Source organism: Aulonocara sp. 'chitande type north' Nkhata Bay, linkage group LG15 (genome assembly GCF_057382095.1).
Source record: "Aulonocara sp. 'chitande type north' Nkhata Bay isolate Kocher_YH1m ecotype deep benthic linkage group LG15, A_spYH_male_GT1.1, whole genome shotgun sequence".
NCBI classification, from domain to species: domain Eukaryota; kingdom Metazoa; phylum Chordata; class Actinopteri; order Cichliformes; family Cichlidae; genus Aulonocara; species Aulonocara sp. 'chitande type north' Nkhata Bay.
Genome location: NC_141358.1, coordinates 1286866 through 1298982, shown reverse-complemented (window position 1 = coordinate 1298982; position 12117 = coordinate 1286866). Strand labels below are relative to the sequence as shown.

General features: G+C 47.4%; 1 protein-coding gene across 1 annotated transcript in view; it reads right to left on the bottom strand.

Annotated features, from left to right (window-relative positions):
- Positions 1 to 10706, bottom strand: part of snap25a (synaptosome associated protein 25a) — a 41634-nt gene extending 30928 nt beyond the window's left edge. Inside the window, exon 1 of the mRNA XM_086264574.1 lies at positions 10547 to 10706. The gene's annotated coding sequence lies outside the window, so the exon portion shown is untranslated. The remainder of the gene's footprint in view (positions 1 to 10546) is intronic.
- Positions 10707 to 12117: the final 1411 nt, after the last annotated feature.

Sequence of the window (12117 nt, the reverse complement as noted above, 5' to 3'; positions counted from 1 at the left end):
ACACCAAACATCGCCATAAAAACCTTGTTTCATTCACAAACAAATGCAGGGACTGAGTCGACAACCATCAGCTGCCACATCTGTCTCCGTCTGCTGTGTCCCTGCATACAGCCACGTGACCTTTGGCCAAGAGTTTCTGTTGCCTTGTCATCACATATTACAAGGATGCTGACATTTATGGCACGAAATGGTAAGCAGTATGACCTTTGACCTGAAGAAGGTGATAAGAAACAGGAAATGGAGAGCTCAAAGGGGAAAACGTTCGCTTTGAGTTATTACAATCATACGAGCAGGCTGTAGCATGATAAACACAAACCCATACATACGTGCTGATGACGGGGTTGAGTTCTGGCGCTAGAAAAGCTGCTGTGATGGCGCGACTGACTGATGCGTGGCCGTCACTGGCAGTAGGCCGAGCGCACCACACTGATCAGTGGAACAGTAATACCTGGATTTATCCACTTCCTGCCACACGCCACAACTTCCATGAATGTTTAATGGAACATCCATATTTCCATGTGCACACGTGGAGCAACACTAGGATGGAGCCGCCATGGTAACAATAGGCAAAGGTACGAGGACGCCCTTATTTCCGTTCCCCGATGGAACGGCATATTTCATCGTCCAATCACACGATGATTACCAGCTGCCCCCCCTCCCCCAGCTCTGGCTGTGCTTTGACGTATTTATCCTCCACCGTCTTCTTTTACATCACGTCAGAAAAACATAAAACGCTTGAACATGTGGTCAACCCATCAAGTGTTTTATGAAAAGACGGCGTGTCGTTGGCGACCGAATCAGTAGACATGTGACGTAACGCTTCATGTCCACGGCCTGAGGAGACCGAGCTCTGTGCTCAGGACAAGAAAGACAACAGATCTGTGTGTCTGTGTGTGTGTGTGTGCGCGCGTGTGTGTGTGTGTGTGTGTGTCTGTGCGCGTGTCTGTGTGTGTGTGTGTGTGTGTGTGTGCGTGTGTGTGTCTGTGTGTGTGCGTGTGTGTGTGTGTGTGTGTGCGTGTGTGTGTCTGTGTGTGTGTCTGTGTGTGTGTGTGTGCGCGCGTGTGTGTGTGTGTGTGTGTGTCTGTGCGCGTGTCTGTGTGTGTGTGTGTGTGTGTGTGCGTGTGTGTGTCTGTGTGTGTGCGTGTGTGTGTGTGTGTGTGCGTGTGTGTCTGTGTGTGTGCGTGTGTGTGTGTCTGTGTGTGTGCGTGTGTGTGTCTGTGTGTGTGTGTGTGTGTCTGTGTGTGTGTGTGTGTCTGTGTCTGTGTGTGTGTGTGTGTGTGTGTGTGTGCGTGCGCGTGCAGCTGCCATTTTGTTTGCTTATCAGTTTCAAACGTGTCGTCTCTGTCCCTCTGTTGTTAAACTTCTTATCGTTACTGAACGAGGAATCTTTCGTGGGTTGGAAAACATGAACTGGCATTAAATAACCAGGCCTCACTCGATGTTACAGTTCAGCGTAACGTCTCGTTTTCTGCTTTCCTGTGCAAATGCAGATTAATCTGCAGATTCATGCGACGCTCATGCTTCAATTATTGGATTTAAACGTCATCCATGGTTGTTGGAAACGAGCCGTCGTGGCGCGGTTGGCAGAGGAGCAGCTGAGAGTTGATGTGGCCTTTTAGAAAGAAATCTGGTGATGTGAAACACGTTAGCTGTGAAAGTTACTGCAGCCCTTCACTCGGACCGATGTTTTCCCTCGTTTGAAAAGCTTGCACTGATATCAGCACAAAGATAAATCGCATCAAGCGGCCGTTTCTTTTAGAAACACAGCTTGGCTGCAGATGAAATGCTACATGCAAACGGATATCTAAATATTTCTGCAGCCATTTTGGAGCTCAAAAGGAAAACGCTCCACATTAGCATCTTGCTGACACGATAAGACGAGCGCAGGGATGGATAATAACTGAAGCAACATCACTCAAAGAGACCAAGTGTCAGCAGAGCTGGAGCTTTAAGTGGTGAAGCAACATCCCAGCGGCTCCAAAGATAATGCTTTGAATCATTGACCTGAGAGGTCCAAGATCCTGTCACTGATTCACCCACTCCCACTGCAACCGCGCAGCCCACATGTGCCAGTACAGGACAGCATCAGACAAGCTCCTGTGTTACTGTAAAAGTGACAAAGAGCACAAAGTGAGATTTAGGAAAGGAAACAGCAGCAAATGTCCACCTTTACCGCACTGACAGGACGCTGACAGTCTTTGTGTTTCCCTCTTCATATCAGGCCTTTTGAGACCAGGTCTGATGCTGGCGATTTAAAAATAGGATCAATTTTCTTTCCATCTCACAAAGGAAGCACTTAAAACATGCGGTTATCCTAATGAGGCTTTTATAAAGTCAGCAAAGAGGCACAGAAAAGAAGATCAGACACCAGCGAGGGAGGATCAGGAAGACAGACGCATCATCCCCTATGTAGCCGGTGTATCAGAGAAACTCAGGAGTTTTCTCCAAGCATCCCGGTGCATTTCAGACCCAGCAACACACTCAGACACAAACTGGTTCATCACAAAGACAAAACGCCAAAACACAAACTTAACAATGTGGTGTATGCTGTACAGTGCAGCGAGGAATGCTCAGACCTCTACATTGGAGAGACCAAACAGCCACTTCACAAGCGCATGGCACAACACAGAAGAGCCACCTCCACAGGACAAGACTCAGCAGTCCATCTGCATCTAAAGGTCAAAGGTCACTCTTTCGAGGATGCCAATGTTCACATTTTGGACAGAGAGGACAGATGGTTTGAAAGAGGAGTGAAAGAAGCATCTATGTCCACTGTGAGCGACCATCTTTGAACAGAGGCGGGGTTTACGACACCAACTCTCTGCCATCTATAATCCAGTTTTGAGATCCTTCCCAGACACCTTAACGCCCACTCACATCCTGGGCCATCTGACCTCAGGACATCACATGATAAGGTGGGGCCAGGTTTCACAACGAACACACCCGAAACTCTGGCTGATTGGGACCCACACCCAGTTACACACCTTGGCTCAGGTGGTCGGGGGTGGGGGAGGGATAACAACAACCCTAAAATAAACAGAGCAAAGAGTTGCCGACAGCCATCAGCCAGACTGTAGCTTCAAGCACTGGAATCATCCCAGAATAGGTGAAGCTCCAAATACAACATGTTACACAAAGAGACCAAAGAGAGACGTGGTGACTGTGACAGCTTTAACCTCGGGTGACGACCCGGAGTGCTGCCTTCTCTATATGCAGAACTACAAGCAACCCAACATAATCACAGTGTTCTCCAGGGCAGATTATATAACAGTATATAACACGTCGTGTCCTTTTACTAAGCTGCGCACCGCTGTGATAAAACACGTTGATTCGTTACAGGTCCCGTTAAACGCAGCAGCGTTCCTGCTGAGCGGAGCTGCAGATTTCATAAACGGCTTCCTGGAAACGTCAGCGGCTAAAGTCCCACGCTTTCTACTCCAATCAAACAGCTGCTCGTAAAATCTCATGTAAAAAAAGCTGCGGATGCTCCTTTACCAGGAAGTGAACATGTGATCGTCCAGCTGACTGTGGCTTGAAGCTGATGTTGCAGCTTCATTTGCTATCAGAGAGACTGAAGGTAAAGACGAGCCGAGTGTCCAGATCTCTCTGCTTATTGGTGGACAGAGCAACATGTCAGCGCTGCAGACGCCGTTTACTCTAAGCTGCTGTGGAAGAGTGGACATAAAGAAGAGACGCGAATGAAAAGCACACCACACATATACAGTACTGTGCAAACGTCTGCAGCCACTCTTCACTTCTTTGTATTTTGTTATAAAAATGTGCAATTGATGCACTGACTCATGGAGACGTGCAAACATAAGTGCAGACTCAGAATATAAAACCAGTTTAATGAGCTTGAAAGTCGATATTTGGTGCGAACACGTTTATTCTTCATTCTTTCTCTTCAGGCTCAAACTGCTTCTGTAACCTTGAGCTCAGTCTGTGACTGACAGCTTTCCATTGTATGTTTCCTGTACACAAATGCTTTTACTGCATTTGCAGTGTGTTTGGGATTATTGCCTTGCTGTAAAGTCACATGATGATGATGCAGCTGTTGCCCATCAGCCTCTTTCCCCGCGGTGCTGCACGGTGCCTCAATATCTGGTCCTTTTCTGGCTGTAGATGGTTGTTCCTGTTTCTTGAGGACATGACTTATGCAGAGAGTTTTTAGGGCCTTTTACCCTCCACTTGCTCAGATTCCCTCAGTTCTTTAAGGACACACTGTACAGCATCAGTGGGATCATCCAGCCTTGTTGGGTTAGGGCAGCAGACATGCTTCGTTCTGCCTGTCAAACTGTGCCGTCGTTGACATTTTTGATTGATTCAAGTAAAGAAACAGGAACAAATAATGTTTTTGCATTTTTGCTGAAAGAGATCATTTACAGTTGTCTGCTAAGTGCGGACACAACAACGGTGCATCCTTTGAGCTTTTTATAAAATGTATCAATGATTCATTGATTAGTTACTACATGTAAGTAACTCAAGTATCAAAACATGGACAAGACTGAAAATGAGTGAAAAGCAGCGAATGAACGCTCGGGAGTCTCTTTGTGCTCACAGCCAGCCTCTCAGGGTGGCTTTTTGGGTTCATTGTGCGCCGCCACACGGGGCACACGCTGCCACACGGGGCACACGCCGCCACACGGGGCACACGCCGCCACACGGGGCACACGCCGCCACATTAACTGCCATGTGGTTGCTGCAGATGAGGTTCTGGCTGCTTGGAGGGCTGTGGAGATTTGACATCTGACAAGCAAAACATGACAGGGATGGATGCTCGTGGGGTGATGTTGGCAGTAAAGCTGGAAGGAGGAAAACAAGGAAGCATCAGATTAGGTGGTTCCAGAGGAGGAGCAACAGTCCTGTTTTGAATTAGAAGCACAACCTCTCCTGTTTTACGACGCAATAAACATCAGGGCGGTGGGATGTGAAGGCTCTGGAAAAAACCACAGCAGAAGTTCTTTTTACACCATGTTTGAAGGAATCCCAGACAGCAGAGGGCGGCGGCAGGATGTCTGCTGTGTTAGCGACGCTGCAGCACGCACACCGTCAGACTGTTACACCATCATCAGTATGGAGGCCTTTCATTGCTGCTTCAGTCACAGTTGTTTGGCACTGGGAATGTCGCTGACACAGTCTCCATCCTGAAACTCTGAATTCCAGTCTGCGAAACCATCCGGCGTGACGTATTCAACTGGGAATAAAATCATAAACATAGCAAACAACAGCTCGCTTCCTTATCTGTCCAAAGCATGTGGACATAGAAAGAATTCCCTTTTTATGACAGATTTAAAAATAATGATATTTTGTTTCATGTAGATAAACTGGAGAAGCTGGACTTTTGTATTTCTTTGTGTCGGAGCGTCAGAAAGCTGCAGTCAGTCGCACACTGTCGTATTTGTTTGCCTGCAGTAGAAGCTGCATTTCTGACCTGCTGACAGGCCCAGAAAGATCAATAACACTGATACTGTGTTTGCTCACAATGCATTTATGAGCCTTTTCATGCACTGCAGATGAGCGCTATCACAGCACATAATGGGGTTATTTTAATTAGCACAACAGAAAAATATCATTTACTGTAAAACACACAATGTTTTTGTTAGAACCAGGAAGTGACGCTGTTCAGACTAAGAAGCTCCTGTGTGTCCTGGTACAACATGCACAGCAGTCTGAACGTCTGTGTGGTGAAAGAAAAGCTAGTAAGAAGCTAAATCAGGACCAGATGCAGGGCAGCATAGATGGCCCCTCACCCAGTGACTGCATGCAGCGATGATGCAGTGGCAGTGCGTGTACAAATGCATTCAAATACGACTTTGATACAGACCAGGCTGCTTAATGTTTCTGTAAAAGCCCTGCAGATGCTAATCTGCACCAACAACCCTCATCAGCTGCACTGCAGCCTCATTTATTACACAACTAACCCCCCCACTCAATACCACCCCACCGATCCTCCCGTGAACACCGTCTCCACGCGCCACACCGGGTCATGTTTGCACACTTGTGCGCTCACCTGAGCACACACAATGCTGTGCAATGTGCAGCGTGTAGGACGTGTTCACGCTGACCCGAGCAGATCCATCTACCGGCTTTATGCTTCACCGACGCAGAGGAAAGATCTCTACACGTGCTTTTATTCTGAAAGACATAAAAGCTTTAGGAGCTTATGGATGGTTTACAGCACAGCGACACTGAAAGGCCCGGCTAATGGTCGGGTGAAAATGATACGCTTGAAGATACAAAATACTAAAACCACTGGCACCATCTCCTTCATACCCACACACGGAAATGTTTCCACTCCAAAATATCTGCTCTCCACAGTGAAATCGGACACGTGTCTTCCCTGGTGAACATTGTGAAAGGCTGGTTCTGGTTTACAGCTAGAATTTGGAATTAGCCTCCAAACTGTGCAGACGTTGCTTCATTTTCAGCATCTTTCTGTATGTTTATGCTATTTTCTCACAGCGTGTGTGTGTTTGAAATGATTCGGCCTGACAATCGTTCCCCGTTTACGCACCCTCCACCTTCCCCCACTCCCTCTCTTTCTTATTACTTTCATTTTCTCTCTCTAAATTCCCTTCATTAATCAAAGGTTTCTAACCCTGCGAAAGCAGCCGAGAGGACAGATGGCGAGTGACGACGGGCGCGGTGGAAAGCCGAACGTGGCTTTTTGTGCCAGGAAAGCTTCAAAAACAAAAGCATCATTTGGGAGATAATATTAACTTTCTCTAGCTGTCATGTTTGCTGTGACGAGCTACAGCTGAGGTAAGATGAATAAAACTAAATTTAGAGAAGTCGCGCTGTGTGAGCGCTGAAAGGAGACTTGACGAGTGCGGTGCAGCCTATCTCTATAAATAACCATTTAGCTAAGCAACCTAATGTAATTGGACAAATCTACTGTACAAAATAAACCGATGAGTGCGACGTGAACATCAGAACATATGATCAAAAACTGCGTACGACACGCTTAGCTGAGAAGGATCAAGCCTTCTATGCAGCACAGCCTCGTCGCCGCCGGAGGGGCCATCTTGTTTCTGTGTTGTTGTTTACATACAGAGCAGGTGACAGGTTGTCACGTGGGGGCTGGCCGGACACCAGAAAGCTGCTGCCACTTTAATATCTCCACTCTGATCATTTGCAAACAAATGAGCGTTTGTTTCCTTCTAAAGCTGCTGTTTTTCTTCCCGTCTGAGTTTGACTCCGTAAGACTCTTTGATTTCTTCGTGATAGATGACAACATTGATTCTCTCTCACACGAAATTCAAAGCTGGGTCACAATTTAATCTTCAGTACAGCAAAAAACGAGAACGAAAAATATTATATGTGACCACGAGTCACAGTGAACGAGTGCAAACTCTCAATAAAAAGCCTCGGGGCTGTTTGCCAAAGTATAAATAACAGCACTTCCACTCTGTCTGCCTGGCCTCAGAGGCTGATCCTGGCAGCACGCTAGCTAAAGGAAGGAAAAATGGGTGGATTTCACATGTTGTAGTGACCTGAGAGGATTTCAGACAAAAGCAAAGGACACTTAATGACTGGTTAGGGACCATTACATGTCAAGCCTGTGAGTTTAAGTTAAACGGTAAACAGCTGTAAACAGCTGTCTGTGTACAACAGCTAAAACAACTTTAGAAACATAACAGCGTTTTAGAAAACCAGATTCAATGAACAGGATACAAAATATCAAATATCAAGTGGATTTGCTGGCTGTTTAAAACTATTTGAAAGCTTTGAGGTTAGTTATGCTAAACTTGCTGAAAGCTGCTAAACTTAGCCAATAAGGCTCAATTTAATTTTAATGACATCTACTCATCTAACTCTTAACATTAGAGCAATAAACGTATTTATTACTTTTTACTTTCCAGATAGAAAAGGTTTCATCTTCTTCCCTCAGTCAGTACGATTTAATCATCTGGATATCTCTGTGTTTCTGTTCGTCCTTTGCTCCATTTAAATCTACCACTGTAACATGAGAAATGCACAACATGTAAAAAATAAAATATAAGGTCGTCTGATGACGCTGAAGCCATTTCACAGGCTAATAATGCCTCCTATGACACATCAGAGAAGCTAACAGCCTTTCACCTCAGAAGCCACATCTTGTCCTCCTCTGGACTATGAACCTAAAGCTGGTGTGACTAATCCCACAGTGAGAACGGCACATTGGACCACCAAAGCTGCTCATGCAACAGCTCTGCTGAATCGATAAAGATGATTTTGTTTATTCTGCAGCCAAAACTTGAACTGCTCTGTGACAGCGAGACACGACCGCTGAGCAGTTTAGAGGGATGCATGTACATCTCTGCCTCCATCATTCCCAGACTGATCTCTAGCTTCAGCTTGGATTCAGGAGCTCAGCTGTTTCTGTGATGCTGCACCTGGCTGAGTTTAATATTCAAGGTGTGAAGGAAACCCTGTGTCACAGACATGATAAGGCTTATAAATTCAATTTCAAAATTTCATTCTGTCTTTCCAGCAGATATAGAAATATCGCCCCAAATATGAGCATCTAGTTTCATTTTGGACTCGCATGAGAGGGTTTGTGTGACTGCATTTGATTATTTCAGCATCAGGCTGAAGGCCGAACTTAGAAACTCTGGAGAGGGGAGAAAAAAGCAAATAATAAGAGCTGTACCTGCACCAAAACACGCACTGCGCCGGCCGGCTCAGCATCAATCAGAGAGGCTTTAGCTTCATTTCACAGATGGCAGGCGTGAAAGTGCTCCTGTGAAATGAACAATGGCCGGGGTGTTTCTAAGAAACCATCAGTGCGTGCTGATGGTGCTGCAAGTCACCATTTATCCAGAAAGCAGCCCTTTCACAGTGTGTGCAGTATAGGCCTGGCACCCCCTCCCACCCCCTCCCCAAGTCTGCCTCGCTCCCTCTCTGCAGTCCAACCGCATAACGTGCTGTGGAAAAGCAGCAACCAGGGTATCCTGAGGGGCTTTACGAACTGTAGGCCGTCCTTTGATGCCATCGGCCTGCAGGCTCTGCTTTTAGACATGATTTTGGTTTTAAACAACGCCATCTGAGCACAGCCTTTGCTTCATGGAAAACTCACACTGCAGATTTCCAGTGACGTGCCAAACATTCAACTGAGCATGTGTCAGTAACACAGCCAGGCACTTACGCACCGTGTGGGAGTGTAATGTAATTTCAGGTGCGCCAGAAATCCAAACCACTTCAGTGTCTAATCATCAAAGCTCAGGAGAAGCAACAAGCGCCTCTCTGCACCTCTACGAGCAGACGCGGTGCTGTGACTGATGGGCAGAAAAACTAGCTTAGCTACTGTTTGTTACCAAAGCCTTCAAACACGCAGACTCAAGTTAACATGGTGAGTGTGGTAAATCACAGCACGCACACACTGACAGATAACCTGGGCGGACTCTGCTGGGCTCGCCGCTCCTGCAGGTTTGGGAAAAGCAGTCAAAGGCTCCGACCTGGCAGCTGTGTCGTGGTTCATGTGTGTCTCCTACTGTCGTGGATCAGAAACACTTCAACTGTTACACGTTGTGTCGAGCTCAGGTATCGATTTAGCGCGCGAGCCAATGTGGCTTGCCTGATTGACAAGACAGCGCGTGCGGGGATCATTGACAGTTTCGTGCGTGGCCACAGACGCTGGATGGGACGCAGGAGGAGAGGGAGAGGAGGGTGTCATAGTGCGGGCTTCACCGCCGACATCCCCGGCACTGTCCTCCTTTTTCTCCCCGCACCCCTCAGCCACCTATCCACACACCTTTTCCCTCTCTGCCACGGTCACGTAGACGCGTGGCGTGGATTGGGCATGTTATTCGAAGGTACTGCGTAAAAGAAGGAAGAAGGGAGCGTCGCATTCACAGAACTCGACGCCCCCCCCGCACTACTGTTTATATGGGCTACCCTCCTTCCACCGACTTCACCATGGCGCAGTTCACTATTACATGACATCCCCACAAACCACGCCACGTCCCGCGACTCTGCCGTGTTTTGTTTGGTTTAATTTCCTTTCTAGGTGGCGTGAATGCGACACGTTGATTCACGCTTCAGTCTACACCTGTTTTGAGGCTTTGCAAGGAAAACAGGGTCCCCCCCCCGGCCCTCTTTTTACAGAGCAATAAATGCTTGAACAAAAGAAAACGACGCTGAGACGCTGATTTCACCTCCTCGGTGCGTTCTGTCTCTGGCTCTGTCCGAGGTGCTGAAGCGCTGAAAACGCCCACACTGAATATGCGCATTATAGCGCGCCGCATCCCATCCTGTCAGCTTTCCACTGCGCGTTTGAGATTTATCACCCAGGAGGTCACGCATCACCCGCCCCCCCAACCAAACCACGTCCTTTGCTTTCCTCGCCCTAACAGTGCTGCAGATCGTCCACAACACTGCCCCAACACTCAAAAGCACACACACGCACACAAATCATCTGTATCCCAGCATCATTTATGCTGAAACACACCCGACATCCACGGTTTCACTCAACACTAAACATCTTCCGCCTCGATTCGCACAATCTAAGTCGTCCCGAGGTACACGAATGGCTTCAAATCTCGCGGAAAAGCGTCTCCAGTCTTACCTGCGCCTGTTGTCGGTGTCCCGCCGTCAGTATGGGAGGAAATGTCTGCGTGTATCAACAGCTAACCGATACCAGCCTCTCTCTGTATGTGACTGCAGCAAAGGCACTGCGCGTCGGCTGGTTCCTCCTCACTTGTTCTTCAATGGGGGGGAAAGCGGTGCAGCTCTCCTCAAAGATGGCGGACACTTTTGACGTCAGCAGCAGCTTTTAATAGATAACTGTCATCGAGAGAGAGAGAGAGAGAGAGACTTCAAAAAGTCTTTGTTATAACGGGCAGCTGCGCGGACAGCAGCTTATCATCTGTTTAGATGGTTTCATATGCTGCTGCTGTGTGATTCATAGAGCCAAGCACATGGAAGCCAAATAGATTCAACACATCAGCTGTTCATACATCCCTACAGGCCTTTCTCTTCATGCAAGATGATCCTGCATCGTCAGTGAACACCCGACAAGTTCCTTAGAGCATTTGTAGCCTCAGAGGTGTCGGTTTGTTACACTGACAGCGTTCACTCGGTGTCAGTGGGACGTGAGTGGGGCTCTACACTATCATTTTAAATCCCACGAGTATGAGTAATCACGATCTGTGGTCACCAGAGTGGACAAAGCGACCAGCTGCCAAAGCCAAAATGTTCGGTGTCAAAACAAACCTTATCATATTGCACCGACGTGGTGCACACGCTACTGCAATATCATAAGGTATTCATCAAATTACTACACACAAAACAGGCATGATGTCGAAGGTCCTACACCGAAGAACGTTCGCTAACATGGATGGAGAGGAACATGAGGCCTATGGATTGGATTTATAAAGCGCTTTACAATACCACTATTCAGTCACTCTCACATTCACACACTGGTGGAGGCAGCTACAGGTGTAGCCACAGCTGCCCTGGGGCAGACTGACAGAAGCCAGGCTGCCATATCGCGCCATCGGCCCCTCTGGCCAACACCAGTAGGCCCAAGGACACAACGACCAGGACAGAGAGCCCGGGGATCGAACCGGCGACCTTCCGGTTACAGATACGCGTCCCAACCCCCTGAGCCACGGTCGCCCCAATAGTAACTTATTAATTGCACAATAATCCTCTGGTAGCTGTAACCATGGTAGCAGTTGGCGATTTCTTGGTTTGTCAAGTAAGCACAGAGTTAGATAGTGGGCAGACTGGAGGCAACTGTACGCCAGTCCTAAAGCTCACAGTCCTAAAGCTCACAGGAAACCAGCTGTGTGACTAGCATCGCAGAAAAGGAAAGCAGAGAAACACTCAAATATAAGCAACATAGTGTGAAGTAAAGAGTCTTCCATGAGCAGAAGCTTCACAACAAACTATAATTACGTGTCCTTGCATATGTGTCTGTTTCTGTTGAGTGAGCGGCACGTACACCTGTGGGTCATCCAACCCTCCAAGTTTAGCACCTTGTTTGTTTGCCTGATATCAGACAGAACCAGACGCGTCACTCTCTGATTCTCTTTCATGGAAACACGCAAACAAATAAAAAACAAAAAACGACGTCGTCTCTGTTTACATGTAGAGTCAACATAATGATACTAAAGGAGAACAGGTGCCAAAAAT